This window comes from Phalacrocorax aristotelis, chromosome 5 (genome assembly GCF_949628215.1).
Source record: "Phalacrocorax aristotelis chromosome 5, bGulAri2.1, whole genome shotgun sequence".
Classification (NCBI taxonomy): Eukaryota; Metazoa; Chordata; class Aves; order Suliformes; family Phalacrocoracidae; genus Phalacrocorax; species Phalacrocorax aristotelis.
In genome coordinates, this window is record NC_134280.1 from 54202246 (window position 1) to 54216451 (window position 14206).

The 14206-nt window shown below is 50.6% G+C and overlaps 1 long non-coding RNA gene across 1 annotated transcript; it reads left to right on the forward strand.

Moving 5' to 3' along the window:
• The first annotated feature begins 9 nt into the window (after nucleotides 1-9).
• LOC142057818 (uncharacterized) lies at nucleotides 10-12075 on the forward strand. The gene is made up of 3 exons (XR_012660761.1): nucleotides 10-1119; nucleotides 1777-1913; nucleotides 9451-12075. It is a non-coding gene; the product is annotated as an uncharacterized LOC142057818 (long non-coding RNA).
• The last annotated feature ends 2131 nt before the right edge of the window (nucleotides 12076-14206 follow it).

A 14206-nucleotide genomic window follows, 5' to 3' on the forward strand; every position in this document is an offset into this window, starting at 1 on the left:
CGGGAACAATTTATTGCAATGAATCAGCGCCGGGCGCCTTCCGGTGCCTCCCCCGGGGAGCCCGGCCCGCCGCCCCCTCGCCGCCCCGCCTCCCGCCCGCCCCCCCGGGCCGCGCTGCCCGCCCGCCCCCGCCCGTCGGCGCTGGGCTGCGGGGAGGGGGGATCCCCGCGAGCAAAGGGCAGGGTGTTGGATGCTGGGTGTGGGGAGCTGGGTCCCTCCCTGAGGGCCCCCATCTCAGCTGCCGCTGTGGGCAGGGGGACGCTGGCCACCCCGTGAGGGGACCCCAATTTGCGCCCCCCTGCCGTGTGTTTCCTCTGCCCCGCAGGGATAGCCCTCCCCCTCCTCCGGTGAGGATGGGGCCGCTGTGACCTGATTCACTCCCATCTTGCCCCTCTGAGCACTCCCTGCCGCATGTCAGGCCCACTCTGGGGTACGCGATGCTCCCAAAACGACATCCCTGTGGTCCTGGGCCCGGGCATCTCTGCCACATCAGGCATTCCATGGGCATCTGGTTTGGGCCTCAGCCCCTGGTTGCCCCAAGAGGCTCAGCCAGGACCTGACCAAGTCCACCAGCTTCATTTGAGGCCCTGCATCCAACCGGCTCTGCACCGTCACCATCAGCTCTTCCTGTATCCTTTCCTCAGGGCACCCCACCTCTCCAGTTTTGCATTAACACTGCTCCCCCTTATCTTTTTTGTTGTGCCCTGCAATCACTGGATTTACATCCTTTTCCTCCCCCCCAATGGAAGGCACCACAGTTTGTTATAGTCTGACCAGTGCCCAGTGTCATGGGGAAACCAGTAAAGGCTGTGGCGGTTGGAGGTGATACTTAAGAAGAACACACAAGCCTGCAGTCCCTTCCTCTTGTACACCATTCATTTTGTCATCCCTTTACGAGAGTTGACACAAGGCTGATCCAGCTTCCTAGCCACTGCCTCAATGGTGCAGCCAAGGGCAGGGCTGCACTTAATGAACTTATTCACCCTGCTTCCAAAGCAGTATTTGCTCAGCTACGTACTTTTGCAGCATCACCCTTTGGACTTTGAGTCCTGTTCCCCCTCCATCGTTTTTCTTGAATGACCGACACTTCTATAGGTGTTTGCAAGCCAAACCCCAGAGGTGAGTTTACAAAGCGAGGCCTGGCTCCTTTGAAGAGCCTGGCAGTGTTCCCGGGGACTTCTGCAGGGTCAGAAGCCCATTCCCGGGAACAAATTAGAGCTACAGCCAAACTCATTTCCGCTGCAAATCACTCATCAGCTGGAGTATACGGCTGCCCTTTGATAATTCACTGCAGCGTGCACATCTGTGGGGAGGGCCAGAACAAAGCGGGGGGCTGTGTGGTGCTCTCAGGGCTGATGAATGAGCCAGGAATGGTTTGGCTGAGCTTCTCTGGGTGGGACGGACTGGGGAACGGCTCTGGGAAGGCCACACTGACCATCGCTGCTCCTGTAGTGGGGCAGAGGCCGCAGACCACACGTGTGGCTGTGTCCTGGCATGAAGACCTAAGGGCTTTTCCCTGAAAGCCAACACTATAGCTCACTTTTTAGTGTGATACAGTTTATTTTGATTGACTAACCATCAGGCTGCACAGCTACTACAGGTGTTTTCTGGACAAACGCTGGTCTGATCTGTAAAACAGCAAGTTCCTGCCCAAAAGGCCTCATAAGAATAAAGAAGCTGGAGCCAGCCAGGAGCAGAGCTGGATCTTAAGCAGAAATAATTATGATTTTTTTAATTGGGCTCCAAAATACAACAGGGTATGGTCTTTGTGCACAGGAAATGGGACACCACTTCAAAAAGAGCAAAAAAAACAAGGCAGCAAGGCAAGAGCATTCAAGGAACATCTGGAGGAAGGCTTCTGGTGCGGAAAGGCTGCAGGACTTGGCATGTTTGTGCACACCTTGCTTCAAAAGGTCCGGTAAAAAAAAAAAAAAAAAGAATTAGCTTTTAAATGAAACTCGCATCTGTGGATGCAGGGTCAGCAGCCTGCTTTGGTCTCTGTCTTTCCACTTTTGCTTTCATCTAAGTGATTTTTCTTATGCATTTATCCATCATTTTGAAAAATTCAAAGCCTCCCCCAGCTGTCACTGCAGTCAGCTTGTCTTAGCACTGGCCAAATTAGAAAACTGCTAGAAAAAGAAAAGATTATTAGGAAAAAATGTGAAAAAAACCTGCTCAGATTGCAGAAAGGGGTAGGTTATTGCAGAACTGGGACTCTGGTTTCCAATGCATGTCCATTGTAGGAAGGCTGCACTTTTTTACGTAGCACGGGCTTGTTAAATGGGTAACCACATAGAAGGAAAGCCCACTGCATTAAAATACCATAATTTTAGACCTCTGAAACTCCATAAAGTAGGTTTTAAAACCTATTTACCTTTACTGAGACAGAAAGCAAAAGTGACTCTCACTGAACCCAAAGTGGGCAGCAAAGTCGAATCATGGGCAATCTCCTATGGGAACACATCTCGAGAAAGAACAGAGAGTTTCAAGGAGCTCAGAGCAATCTGTTCTAGGAAACATGTGGCAATTGCTTACAAATAAGTAGCACAGCCCTAATCCTAGTGCATGCTATGGTAGCTGGTCACTACGGTTACAGTATATAGCACTAGTTGTGCTTGAAAAAAGAAAAAAATATGTATATTACCTTATTTTTTAAATAATAAGGCTTAATAACTTAGGTGAGGACCTGACAGCAGAGTGCTAATTTAATCTCCAGTGCACTTGGGGAGAGGGATAAGAGATGTGATACAGCCCTCCACTGTGCCCTGGCACCGAAGTTTGGGACAAGCATGGGATGAGTGCCGCGGGGCAGTTTGAGTACATGTAGGTTGTGGGTGCTGTTGATAATTAAGGGCCATGACCCAGCTTTAGCTCTGGGTGACTGCAGCTATCTCTGCCCAAGCTGAGGTTGGTGGCTAGGATAAACTTGTCGCTGCCTTTAGTTTGTGTTTGGTTTAGTTGTGTTACCAGCGAGAGCAAGAGAAGACTTCGGTTTTTTTCTTGCAACCCACCATGTCACCATGCCCGTGCCTTGGCAGTGTATGAGCTCCCAAATACTGTGGCTACTATTAAAAAAGGTCATCGGACACCAGCTCTTCATTACCCCCCAAATACAAGAAATCTGCAGGAATTTGAAAATTTAAGAATGTGTCTTGCGTCTTAGAAAGGGGGGAAATATAACACAGTGGAGAGTGTTAACCAGAGGGAGGTGATGGGATATGCACTGGCATTCATTTACTGGATCCTTTTCCCGCATGGCCATCTCCCTTTTCCCACGCTCATGAGGGATGCTCGTACCATGCACTGCTTTGCCCCAAAGCAATTTCTGTCCTAGTAAGGGCATTTTTAAAAGCCTATGTGGCAATTTGGCATGCAAGTGTGGCTTCAGCGCTCTCCCAGGTGAAGGGAATAGCATTGGGTCACTGCCGGGGGATGCTTGTACACGCATGTGTGTGTGTTCTGTATAGGAATTTGGTTTTATGGGGGTGGGGTGGCCACACTCAGCCTCGATGGATGGGCTGGCGGTGCCACCTTTTGCAGGGTGGGCCACTGGCTCTGCCACAGCACACGTCACTTAAGTGAACACCTGCACCAGAGAAGGGATTTGATCATCATCTCAGAGTCTGAGGGTTCATGTACTCTGCTGCTGGCAACATCGGGTTGCCTTAGCTACATGAGTCATGGTAACGCAGCACAGCAGCCACGCAGGCGCTGCCAGGAGAAGCCTACAGTCCAAGGCCAGGGCTGAGGATGGGTAGGGCTCACGCTGAGGAAGAATGTGAAAAAATGGGGTTTTGGTGATTTACCTCTAGCTCCAGCTCTCCCCATGTGCCCATTGGTGGGAGCTGCTAGCTTTCCTGCAGGATTTAGCAATGTACCTGCCTGCTGAGGTCTCTGGCTGGCCCTGACATCGCATCTCCCTCCCAAGAGATGCAGGAGCTCATGCTGCAGCTATCAGCCATTGCAGGGTACTGGCATTCCCACTGCTGTTGTGTTTTTATTCCCATTGTTGCTCCGTAATCTCAGAGATGTGCATCTCCTTTCCAAGGGCCATCCTAGAGAACGACCCCTAATTTCACTGGTGTTACACCGGTGTCTCAGCAGCAGAGGAAACTGGAGACTCAAGGTTGTATAACTTCTTTTATTATAATGATTTAAACATTATATCTGTTGGGAAAAAAGTTGGTTTACAGGACTGACATAGTAATCCTGCCAGCTAAAGTCAATTAATAACAGAGAAACATATGCTCTTGCATTGTAAATTGTTGCCCTCCAAGTTTATATTAGCGTGTAGACGTATCCACAGGCACATAAAGCTAGAGCTCAGTATAGTGACCACTGGGTCTCCTAGGAAACTTGTACTCAAAAAAACCCCAAGTAGCCGTAAGCGAAGGGTGTGGGTGGCTGCTGTGGAAATGTTGTGAGGAGCAGCACTTTTTTTCACATCTTCACATTTTTTCACATTTTCATAATCCTTAAAATGTATATTTTTAAAAATCAGACTATTTCAGAATATCTCTGGGAAGCTCTTGGTTATAGTTCCTTATTACTCTACTCCTTCAGAAATGTCCTGGGACAAACTGGTGCCATTGGGTCCCCCCAAACCTCACTGGTCAGGTGGTGGGTCCCAGTCCCTCTGCAGGCAGGACTTCGTTGAGGGACGTGGAGTCCATCAGGGGCAGCCGTCCAAGATGGAAACACCCTGTGAGGGGGCTCAGTATCACTTTGGGGGTGTTCAGGTCTTTCTGTGAGTACAGAAGGAGCTCAGGTACTTCTCTCCAAGATGGCCAAGATCAGGTTGAAGAAGCTCTTCTCTTACAGGCAGCTCACTTAGAAGGGTCTCAGCCAGAGAGACAAAGGCCACCAAGGTTGTTTGTTTAACGATTACAGCAAATGAAACACAGCAGTGCTGGAGCTTTTGGGTTAATTTAAACAAGAGCAGCAGCGGAAGCTCGATCTGTGAGAATTTTTTTTGTACTATACGCAAGCCATGCATTAATCAGCAATATCACGTAATCCTGCTTGCTCAATTTACTAATATTTATCTGACTAAGTCTCTTTTTTTCCTAAGCAGCTCGAAATGTCTCATCCCACTGACTCAGTGTGTTATCATTACATGTTGTAAACTGCTGCAGACAGTCATGGAGCAGGCGTGAGGGTATGGGGAGAAAAGATGTCATTTCCAGTAAGCCGGTCCTTGGTTGTGCTCTGAAGGAGCCAGCCAAATAAGGGCTGTCCGACACAAATATGTGCCAACTCAAACCTGCTTAGGGGGACTTCAGGCACTTTTCAATACTGCAATAAAAACTGCGTGGGGGACAGTGCTGCTTTGTGCTGTCTCTCCCCAGCAGCCTGGGTACAACTGTGTGTGCAGTACGTTCCCCACTCTTGCACATTGTGCAGGTGTTTAGTTTGGTTACCAAAAAAAACCAAAAAACCAACAAAAAAAAAAAAAAACAAGAAAAAAAGGAAAAAAGAGGCTTGTGTTATCTGGTCTTTTGAGCTGTTGGTCATGCAGTTCCCTGTTCTGGTCCCCCAGATAATACACGTAACTTTGAGCCTCTCAGCCCAATTTCAAGCCCATGTGGCAGATATACAACAGGTGGAAAGTTGCTGCAAGGTCCATGTGTAGCTGGGCAGGGCTTGGGCCCCTGCTCAGAGGTGCCCGGATGCATCCTCACACAGGCAAGGGGAGTGTTGACCTAACTGGTTGGGCTTGGTCCAAGACTGCTGTCTAAACACTGGCAGACCTGGATATAGCCTGTTCTCATGCTCATCTTCACGAAGCGGCTTGCTGAGTATCACAGGGGGATCCACAAATACCTTGAGTCTTATGTCAGCAGGGAGGAGAGAGCCCCATTGCATGGCTGCCGTCTGCCATGGGACCCATGGTGACTCAGTACTTCCCCTTCAATAAAGACTTCTGCCGAGAGCTTGGGAAGACCAGCAGCTTGCCAAGTGCTGCCCTGAACTATGTGGTTATTTACTGGCCCTTTTGAACACTGTCAACATTTTTTTCATGTCTAATGAGCTCAGGAGATGGTTTAGGCTACAGCTCATGACTTTAAAATGACGGGACATTGCCGCTCTGAAGTGTTCGATTTCCCAAACCAAGTCTGTTTGGATAAATATTTGGGATGGCCTTATTTTGCAGCAGCAGCAATAAATGGCTGAGACCTCAGCCCTGACTGATGCTGTTATGCTCTTTGCATATGAAGTCTCCAGTGATTACAGCTCATGCCATTCATTCAGCCTGACATTGCCTGTCTGCTACCAGCCAGCCTTTTATTACACCGGTGTGTTACAGCAATAACATTTACCAGAGATTATGAAGGGCCAGGCCTTGTAGTAACATGATGACACCACATGCTGAACTGAAGGTTACCACTCCGGATAACCTGCCCTTTCGAAACCTGCAGAATCAGTGAAGTGGCTTTTAGCCGTCTTCTTCCCACTTTTACCTATGTGTGGAGACTCTGGCAGGTCCAGCACTGAGACGCACATACGAGTGGGATGTTCTGCAGCACATCTGAGCGCATCGCTGGGCTGCACTGCCTGGCGTCAGTGTGGCATGCGTCCCGGCATCCCGTCCCGGCTGTCCCACCAGCAGGTGATTGAGCTCCCTGCTTGGCGCAGCCTTCTATCCCTGTTTTCTGCCTTTTGCCTTTTTTGTTTTTAACAAACAGTGTGTAAACTTTAAAAGTAAACACTGAAAGGCAGTGTAGGATCCCCTAACCACAACATCAGCAAACTTGACAGAGTTGGGGGGGAGGACAAAGTCATGGTACTGTCCAGATTTGGGATGTTTCCCTTCCTCAGGCGGGCTTGAGAGTCATCAAAAACAAAACCTTCCATCATTCCCAGCATTGCCGGGCCAGGCTGTGGGGAGGAGCTGGAGGGGGAAGAGCATCCTTTGCCTCCTGGGCAGCCGGCGTGCATGGCAGGACAGGTGGTGGTGCTGACATCATGTTTCGCATAGTCCTTTGGCCACCAAATTTTCTTTTCTGAAGCCAGGACTCTGCATTGTGGCAGGTGTGAAGGGAAGTGGTTTTTGGCATCAGGTGTCCTCTCCTGAGGCTTTCTGCTTCCTTGCCAATGTTTCCACTGCTGTGACCTTTACCTGCTACTATTATCCTGCAGCTCGCCCCTAAACACACACCTGTGGTCAGCTCCCTGCTGGTGCAGCCAGGGGGAGCTGGGGATGCCATGGTGCCTTGCTGGCAGTGCCTGGGAATGCTGGATGGAAAAGCGTGTCTGATATGGTGGATTAAAAAAAATCAGAAGCACTCTCCATACATCAACTTCAGGTGCTTCAATGACATCCAAAAACCATGGGAGAGAAAAAAAAATCCTAAAACTATGGGATAAAAAGAAGGGGAATCAGCCATATGTAGTTTTCCAGTTTTGATTGACTTTCCCAAATCTAACCCATTGCTGATTTATTTCCCCACTCCAACCACCAAATAAAAGCCTATAGGGTGAGCTCAGCAGCTCTGAGTCATAGAATTTGGTGTGCGTAAACTCCAGCTGCCACGCCATCTGTACTTGTCCTTTGCCTTTTCGGTTGTACGGCAGGGGATAATGGCAGCCCACTTGCTCTGCAGTGCCAGGGTTAATATTTGCTGATGGGGCTAACATGTAAAAGCCAAACTTTCTTTTTTCCTGCTGGTTACTCAGCCTGTCTCATGTTTGAACACCCGGCTCCACCACAGCAAATATTTGCAAAAAGTAGCTCAGGGCATGTCCCAGCCCTAGGTCCTGGGGCCGAGCCCAGCTGTCCCGCTGTGAGGAAAGCAGCAAGCATCAATGTCTCCATCATGCTCCTCCTGGTGGTCCCCATGCTGCTTGGCTGAACCAGCAGGTGGGAAAGGGAAATCCTAAGTCATACAAAGCTGAGGATTTTATTTTTTTTCTGCTCTGTTGAAGAAACCACAGTTTGGTGGCAGGGAGCATGGGTTTGCAGAAACTTCTGTGTGTGCTGTACTGAGAGCAAAAGCCAGCACTTTTGGGGATGGACACGAGCCTGGTGGCCTGGTGGCCCAGGGGCAGCCTGTGCCAGTGCTGCTGGAGGCACCAGTGACTGCAGCCTTTATGAGTGGAAAAAAGATGAAGCGAGAAAGTTTGTGATAAAGCAGGGAGGCAGTTAAGGGGAGGAAATGAGGGCACTCAGCACATAACCTTGGCCAGGCCCTGCTCCCTGGGAATGAGCCAAAAATATATTTCACTGGAGCCAGGTCCCAGCACCCAGGTTAAAGTCCCTGCCTGATGAGCGGTGGGAGAAGCAGCCATGATACGTACAGGGGATCAGAAGGGGCAGAGATGTATTGCCCAGCCAAGGGCATCCTGCTGCTTTGCTGGGGGCAGCTTTGTCTCCATCTCCCCTTCCTGGGGGTTTCCTTGGGAGCCTGGCACCTACGCTTTCCCTCTGCGTGCCCTCCGTCAGCTCAGTGGGGCTCCAGCCTGGTGCCTACTACAGCTGTGGGAGGGAAAGTTATTTTCATTGAGCTGAAAATGAAGGAACCCTCCTAATGATGTGTAATAGCTTAAAACACAGAAACCCCCTTACTGTGGTGTAATCACTGAGTGCTTGCTGGGCCAAATGTCATAAAAGCTTAGCTATTAGCCCCAAATTACTGGTGTCCTTTAGAAGAGGGGTCTGAGCAAAGACAAGTAGCACTGACTGTCATTTACCATTCCAGGATGGGTTTATCCAAGCTTTTCCGGAGGTGTTGTAATCAGAGGAGTTGCTACAACAGGGATAAAATGCTTTAAATTCCTTGTTTCCTCAATCTATTTATTGACTACTGGATATTTAAAGTACGGAGTCCTGCTAGCAGGCAGGCCTTTGGAGCCAGGAAATAACCTCCAAATGGAGCAAAGCGAGTTAAATGCCTTGGCAGGTGGCTGGGATGACTAAGTCATTCTTCTAGCCTTACTGGAGCAGGAGTCAAAAGTCATGGAGCTGGACGCATTTCCCATAATTGGAAACCCTTGGCCAGAATTGCAGGATCCAGGGTTGCAGCAAAAGCTGTGGTGGGCTGAGAGTGGCGGGTGGGCCACGGGCAGGGCAGCTCCACAAGGGAGATGCGCAGCTGTGAGTGTGCATGCTTTGCAAAAAAGAAACAAATGAACAAAAATAACAAATCATGCATTTGGCCAGAATAGTGGCAAACGAGGCTGGAGTTTCTGATGCGGACACTGCCAGCCTGGTTTCATTGCCAAGGTCTTTCTAAAAGTCCCTTTGGGCTCACACAGGCACCTCGCCAGCCTTAGCTTTTCTTATGAGACCCTGAATTGTGAAGCTATGTGTGAGGGCAGGAGGAGAAATGCTTGATTTCTGTGAGTCCATCTCCTTTCTTCCTTCTCCTCTACCAGCTGTGTAAGAAGGATGTGGCAGTGCCAGTTGTTTGCCTGGCCGTTGCCAGGCTCACTCATTCCCTTCCCTTCCAGACAGGACTCCAGGACTTATCTGTGGCCACTCCAGCAATGCGTGACAACAGCTAAGCACCTTGCGGGGAGCTGTGCAGGTGCTTCACCACCCACAGATTATTTAACTGCCCTATCGGCACCACTTGGCTCACAGCACCACCAAAACCCATCACCATTATCATCAGGCGCTGCTGGGAAACGCAACAGAAGAGAACGAGGCAGTTGCCCCCAGCGTCCCCTGGGCCAGTTTCCTGGGTGGAGATCTCCCCAGCACTAGGATTTTTGTCTCCAGCTGCCCTCTGAGCCCATTTCTTTGCTGCATGCCAGCCCGCAGCCTGGCCTCTCCTGTGGCTGATAAGAGGAGGAGATTGGCCTTTATCTTTGGTGACTCATGGCTGCTCCTGCTTCACTTGCGCTCCGAGGCCTGCTTGCCTCCTTCATGGGAAAGCTCCTAAGTGTTGACCAGGGGCAGGAGAAGCACAACCACACCTGGACCCAGAAATCCCCCTTAGCCATGGTCATGCGATTGCTTATTGCCCTGCAGTGCCTCACTCACTGCTTCTGCTGCTCCTCTCATTGCATAAAGCAAGGCTATAATGGTAAAGCCATGGGACAGTTTGCTCAGAACTGAATGGCGATTGTGTTGGCATGATTATTAATTAAAAATAAAAATTCTCTCTTATTTATGCCACAGGCCATCACCAGGTGACCAATGCCTTGGGTGGCTGAAGTCATCGCATCTTTCTCAATCCCTGAAAAGCATCTCCTGGTGTCCCAGTGTCACGGGGCAGCTTGTCCCCATGCTGTCGCCAGTTCAGGAATGGGGACACCCGGATGTGCCACCCAGCTGTGTGGCGCTGGGGACTTTGGGTACTTTCCAGTGAAGGGAAGGGAGGTCCCCAGATAGGGGTAGGATGCTCAGAAGCACCACGGCCCCACCGGAGGTGTGGGGTGTTGTGTTGCCATGGAGGAGAAATACCCTCCCAGGTGTAGTATGTGCCCAGTGAGTCACTGCCCCATGCTGCCACCACGATGGGCAGTGGGGGGGAGACTTTATGCTTCCCCCCAGGTTTTTTACAGCCAAGTTTTCTCCCAAAGGCTATTTATTTCTGTGCATGCACATGTTGCATATATGCAGAAGGGGTACTGTACACATGGGGTACCAAGGCGGAGGCCTGGCACCCCCTTGCCTACCCTTGGCTACACCAACATGCCAGCCACAGGGGCACGGCCATGCACAGGGGAGAATGAGGATAAGGGTGAGGATGAGGGTGAGGAGGGGGCTGCCCAAGGGAAGGGCGGCTGCTCAGCGCCACTGGCACACAGCACCCTGCTCCCCTGCCTGAAACAGACCAGGGTGGTTTTATTTTCATTCCCCACAAGCAATTGCTGCAAGTCATCTTGAATGATAAGTGATTTCTCATCTGACAGCGGGGGGGGGGAAAAGAGGGAAAAAGGCCTTAACCTGATGAGAAAACTGGGAACTGGGATGGGGACACAGCCATCCCCAAGGGAGCCAGACTGCATTTCCCTGGGACATCAACAGGTTGTGAGTCACTGGAAAAAGTCCCCTCCACAAAGCCAGGCTGTGATCAGTGATTGCTGTGGGCATTAAGGCCGATGAGCTTTTTTCAAGCACCTGGGACCATGGGGCAAAGGGAGCAGGAGGGCAGAGAGGAGGTTTGGGTTCATGGGGGGCTGGCAGGGAGCCTAGAGTGGGATCTCAGCCCCAACCTTCAAAACCCAGTGCTAAGTGATAGACCTGTCTCCCAGCTCTTGCGTGTTACTCCCATCCAGGTGTTTAAAAAAGCAGGTTTCACTTCTCTTTGGTGAAAGGCAACCTTGTTCTTCCATGTGCCGCAGGGCTGGGGCGGCCTGTCGGCAGCAACGGAGTGACTCAGCCCGCCCACGCAGCAGCCTGCCATCCAGCCCCAGCTATATTTGCCGAGCAGGTGAATGAATCATTGCACAGAAAGACCTTAGACCTTGCCATCTTGCCCATTTTTACTCCTTTTTTTCCCCCTTCCCCTCCCTGGAGCAGCACCAGCCCAGCAGCAGCCCTGGGTCCCTGCCTGCCCAAGGCTGGTGCTCTGTGAGGGGCAGTGCATTGGCTGTCCCGCCGGGCTGTGGGCAGCCCAGCCAGCAGCTCAGAGGTCCCACGGCCGCCTGCAAGCCAAGGGCAAGCCCAACAGCACCGGCCAGGGGTGGAGGAAACACTGAGGGCACATTGCAGCTACAAAGCTGCCGGGTCTTTTTTCTTAATGATTTTTTTATCTCTGGCAAGAGGAAGTCATAAAGCCATTACGTTTCATTGAAACATGAAGAGGGAGGGCATCCCAGCACACAGGACTGAGACAAGGCCAAAGCTCCGGCCTCTGGGTTGCCAGAGAGAGCAATAAAATGTGGAGGCATCGTGGGACTAAGCTGACAGTTTGGCCTCTGCAATTCTCACTGTTTCCCAAGGGAGATTTCTACCACATGCCTGCCTTTTTCCCTCCCTGGTCACGCATTAGGACTGACAGACAAGGAGGTGCCTACAGGAACAGTGCACACATGGGCTGGATGGGTTAGTCCCACCTTGGTGCTTGCTGTGCAGGGTCACAGAGCACAGGCAGGGTGTCTCTATCAGAGTGCAGCTACCTACTGCTTGGCGTAAAATAAAATAAAACAAAAATAATAAAATAATTACTTTTTGAACTCCTAATTGTGGCTCTGCTTTTGCTTTCAGACATCCATCCCACCCCAGCAGCTCCTCCTCCTGCCAACAACCACCCAGTTTTTTATCCAGGAGGTGTTTCTGACTGATGCTCTGTGTGGGGAGGGCTTGGCTTGGCTTCGGAGCGTTTTTTTAGCTGTTCACTGCCCCTTTGATGTGCTGGCACTGACACCAAAAAAGCTGATTGCAGCTTGCCTCGGGGTGCTGGGGCAGGATCCGAAAGTGCCGGCAGCATGGCTGGGAGGCAGCCAGCTTTGATCTGATCCCACCAGTCACCCCAGAGCCCCCAGAAAGCCCTGTCCACCCAGGGAGGCAGCAAAGGCGCCCCCCACAAACCCTACTGCACACTATGCCCAGAGATCTCCTGTGGTGCCACTGACATGCTCAAAGGGGGCTGGTCCCCCCTCCCCTCCACCACCCCCCCCTTTAATTAAAAATTGAAATAATGTAATTGCCTCTTCATTAAAGCCAATTAAAGCCCGGCTGACAAGGGAGGAGGTGGCACATTTTGCAACTCGCTGTGGAGATGAGAAAGCGCATACCGCAATTACGGTGTCTGTTTGCTTTGCCTTCACCCTACACCTTAATCAGGACTGGCTTTGAAATCGGACCCGGGTGAAATGGTGCTGGCGGGTCCCTCGTGCCCAGCAAAACCTGCGTACTGGTCAGGCTGGGTGCTGGGGGAGGCCACCACACGCTGCCACAGTGGGAAAGGGAGGTGAAGCTCCCTCCTCTTCCTCCTCTTCCTCCTGCCCTGCACCTGCAGAGAAGGGATGCTAGGGGGATGAGGGATGGAGAATGAGATTCCGTCATGCCTGGCTGAGGAGCCCCCAGCACCAGGGGCTCTCTGGGCTGGTGCTTGCAGCTCTGCCTTTTGCTTTTCTCTCAGGGATGCTTCAAAGCTGGTGGCAGCTCTTCACTGGGGCCAGAAGCACCCACACGGGTGGTCCCCACCCCTGCTTGTTTTGAGGAATGGCACTGGCCTCGCCCTGTGAGGTGGGAGTGTGTGTTCAGAGGGCTCCACGTTTGCTGTCCCTAGCCATAATGGTAATGAGTTCACAGGGAGCCCAGTCCCAAATGAAACAGGGTATTTGCTGCCTTTTTGGCCTCACTGGGGGAAAGAGACTGAAACCCCTGGTTCCCATAAGATGAAGCTGGGGGCAGCGGAAGGGAGGGTGCCATCCCCTCTTTTCATTGGCCAGGAGATCCTGACACAATCCAAGCCGTCTTTGGGACTGCAGGAGTTTCCAGGCAAAGAAGCTCTACCCAGTCTACAAGTGCAGAGCTGAATATACGTGTAATGCTGCAGTGTTGCTGCTCAGGATGCCAGATCCGTGATTTACCCTCTTGCTGCCCGGCTTTGAAACACCTGAGCAAGCAGCCCTTGCGAACGCTTTGTTGCACACACTGCACTTGCCTACGTTTTGACCTGAACCATGCCTATTAACCTCTTTTTTTTTCTTTTGGTATAATAACAGTCCAGCGTCCTTTGTAGGCGATCTTTCTTCAACAATCTCCTTTTTGATCTTTTCATAGGCTAAGCAACAATTCATCCTATATAAATCTTAGTTTGAAAGTACATAATTTGTTTTTCCCTGCTTTTTTGAAGCGGTAAGAGATGAAACAGCTTAGGGGAATGTCAGCAGCAGTTATATCTTAATTGGTTTTTCTCTGCATCAAACCACCTTGAACTATTAACTTGTGTGCAGGAGCTATATGTGACCTTTACAGCAAGTGCTTTACCTCCCTTAACAAGTTATATCCCATCACTGACTTCAGGAGTTTGCTTTGGTAGTGGCTCTGATACTAATATTGTACCCAACCCTACTTCTTTCGTGCTTTTTCTTTCAAGGAAAATCAGAGAGTTTCAAATGTGCCTTAAGTCAGGAGCATGAAAAGGAAAAAGAAAGACTAGATAATTGGGTGAAATAAAAAATAATATAAAAAAGAAAAAAAACCCAAACCCTTCCTAAGTGTGCCCCTACCACTGTTGGCCAAGTAGATGTTAATGCTAAAATACCAAGGCACTTTCCTCCTTTACTCCTAAAAGTTGGATGAGCG